Below are 3,198 nucleotides of genomic sequence, written 5' to 3' on the forward strand. Positions count from 1 at the left end.
AATAATAATAAAGAGCGACCTCTTGCCAATACTAAATTTTATACGTCACTTAATTATAGTATAGGTTAGTAATATCACAGATAGCTTGACACTGGAACATCGTACAGAGTTGTTCTATCGCTCATTTTAAAGGGAATTAATAGGGTTAAAAATAATTATAAAGAACGACCTCTTGCTTATACTAAATTTTATACGCCACTTAATTATAGTATAGGTTAGTAATTCCACAGATAGCATGGCACTGGAACATCGTAGAGTGTTGTTCAATGGTTACATTAAAAGTTATAATGAAGAACGACCTCTTGCCTATGCTAAATTTTATACGCCACTTAAGTATAGTATAGGTTAGTAATTCCAAAGATAGCTTGGCACTGGAACATCGTAGAAAGTTGTTCAATGGCTCATTTAAAAGGAAACTAATGGGGTTAAAAATTATACTAAAGAACGACCTCTTGCCTACACTAAATTTTATACGCCACTTAATTATAGTATAGGTTGGCAATTCCACAGATAGCCTGTTACTGGAACATCGTAGAGAGTTGTTCAATGGTTACATTAAAATTATAGTATAGATTAGTAATGTATATGCATAAAGGATTGATAGAGTTCACCATAAATGGTGTTTTTCAATACGGTTTCATTTTATATAATTATCCATTATATAATAAAGAACGACCTCTTGCCTATACTAAATTTTATACGCCACTTAATTATAGTATAGGTTAGTAATTCAACAGATAGTTTGACACTGGGACATCTTAGAGAGTCGTTCAATGGCTCATTTTAAAGCAAAATTATTGGGGTTAAAAACTTCTTGTAATTAAAGTAAATTATTTTTATTACATTAAGATTTACAATAAAAGACGATCATTGGTTATTACATTAAATACATAAAGGACCGATACAGTTCAGTATAAATGGGGAATATGTAAGTTTCATCGGATATAGCTGAAATCCGGGTTGCAGCGGTAGCTAGCAACCTATTAAGAGACGATCACGTCTAATGTTAAGAAATATAAAATCAGGGTTGCAGCGGTAGCTAGCAACCTAGTAAGAGACGATCACGTCCAATGTTAAGAAATATAAAAACCCATAACTCCTAAAAAATGAGTCAGATCAAATTTACATTAAAGAACGATCTTCAGTACATAGTATTACATAAAGGCTCGATCATCGAATTTAAGCTGAAACTAAGTAAAGGACAATTATTCCTCCATATATTCACAGTGATGTATAAGATTTCCCATTACATCTGTAAACTGTTCCACAGTTGCCGGTCCATACCTTGGAAACTTTTCACTAAACATGCAACATTTCTTTTGGATATTACTATGAAGTTTTGCGAAAGCATCTCTAGCTGACTTTTCAACAAAATCCATTCTTTCAGAGATAATTTTAATCTTTAATTTTGAATATTTTTCGTAATCCCGGTAAAACATTCGTAAATTTTTTCTCAATTTACAAAGATCAACCTGTGCGTTCTTTGCAGCTTGTGTAAACTGCAAAAATATTCATGGTATCCGAGCAATAGTTCGAACATTTCAATTCAAGCTAGAAAAATACCTTAAAATGTTAAAATTAGTTTTATTTTTGGTTAGGTTCTAACTACCCGATGTGGGATTGACTATGTAGTTTCAGACCAAAAGAAAATATTTAATTTTAAAATGGCGGACAAGAAGAAATTAAAAAAGAAAAAAGAAGTTGATGAGGGACCATTTTATCCTAAGGATAAACCACCAAAAGTAATGACACAGATTGCAAAGTGGATGAAGAAGAATGTACCCACAAAGCGAACGAAGTTTCTTTACCATCAAGTAGATTACTTTATTGGGTCGAAAGCAGTTGATGCTCTCATGGAATCAAAATGGGCCCACGAAAAAAAAGAGGGAGAACTTCCAACCTTTCCTGATAGAACCGCTGTTACTGATTACCTAGACCTCATGCTACGTTACAAGTTTTTTCATAGAGCAAAAAAAATTGCCGTCTCCAACGTTCATACAAAAAAGAAAAGGAAAGACGAGAAAAAGGAAGATATAAAAGAAGAGAAAAAAGTTGAAAAGGAGGAGAAAAAAGAGGAAAATAAGGGATTGAAAAGGAGATCCAAAAGTGAGGCGGAGGAAGAAGAAAAGAAGGGCGAAGATGCAGAAAGCAGTCAAGGAGAAGGGAAACCAAAAGAAGGGTATAAGAAGGAAGGGGGAGGAAAAACCGAAACAGAGAAGAGGAAGATCCGATTAGACATGCATCTTGAGCAAATTTTCCTAGATTCTTCTGATGCCTATGTATGGATCTACGATCCCATCCCGCTGTGGTATTGGGCCGCCGGAACCTTGGTAGTTTTAGCCACTATTGGATTTTGCCTATTCCCCCTGTGGCCACCTACATTGAGGAAGGGAGTTTACTAACTTAGCTTAGCTGGTGCTGGATTTTTATTGTTTATTCTTGGACTAGCCATGTTGAGATTTATTTTGTTCTGCTTGATATGGATCTTAAGCTTAGGAAAATATCATTTCTGGTTACTGCCGAATCTAACTGAAGACGTTGGATTTTTTGCCTCGTTTTGGCCACTTTACCAGTATGAATACAAAGGAAAGAGTAAGAGCAAGTCAAAAAAGAAAAAGAAGAAAGCAAAGGACTCTGATGCAGAAGAGGAGAACGATGATGCAGTGCTGGGAGAGGAGGACAAGAACTTAAAGGAATCCAAGCAAAATGTGGAATTCAAGGAATCAGTGGAAGATATAAAAGAGAGTAATAAAAATGACGGAGACCGATCAGAAACTGATTCTGACGGAAGTAGTCAAAAATCACAAATTGGCAAAGACTTTGAAATTGTTGACAAAGAAGAGGGAGCCGCCTGACCTTCAATCAGATTCCTTATTCCAATCGAATTTTTTTTAGTTCATAATATATATTGTTTGTTCAAAAAAAAAAAAAAAAAAATAAAAAAAAAAGGGAGAGCGCCATCAATAGTATATTAAATGCGATTGTGTCTGTGGTTTTATCTTTGCTGGTAACTTGGAAAAAGTTTCTGAATTATTTTGAGGTCTTTTCCTGTTGTTGTTCACCCTCCAAAGATAGATTTTTTTTGTCAGATAGTGTATGTTTGACCTTCTCCAATTGTTAGAATAAGCCCTTTTCACTGGGTATTTTCATCAGCGCCATCTTCTTTCGCAGGTAGATTGGCACGCCATCTATAATTTA

General features: G+C 34.7%; 1 pseudogene; it reads left to right on the top strand.

Annotated features, from left to right (window-relative positions):
* Positions 1-1,664: 1,664 nt before the first annotated feature.
* On the top strand, positions 1,665-2,884 carry LOC148956812 (translocation protein SEC62-like; annotated as a pseudogene).
* Positions 2,885-3,198: the final 314 nt, after the last annotated feature.

The sequence above is a fragment of the Artemia sp. Qi Xiang Cuo genome, chromosome 1, assembly GCF_049724085.1.
Source record: "Artemia sp. Qi Xiang Cuo chromosome 1, ASM4972408v1, whole genome shotgun sequence".
In the NCBI taxonomy this organism is placed as follows: Eukaryota; Metazoa; Arthropoda; class Branchiopoda; order Anostraca; family Artemiidae; genus Artemia; species Artemia sp. Qi Xiang Cuo.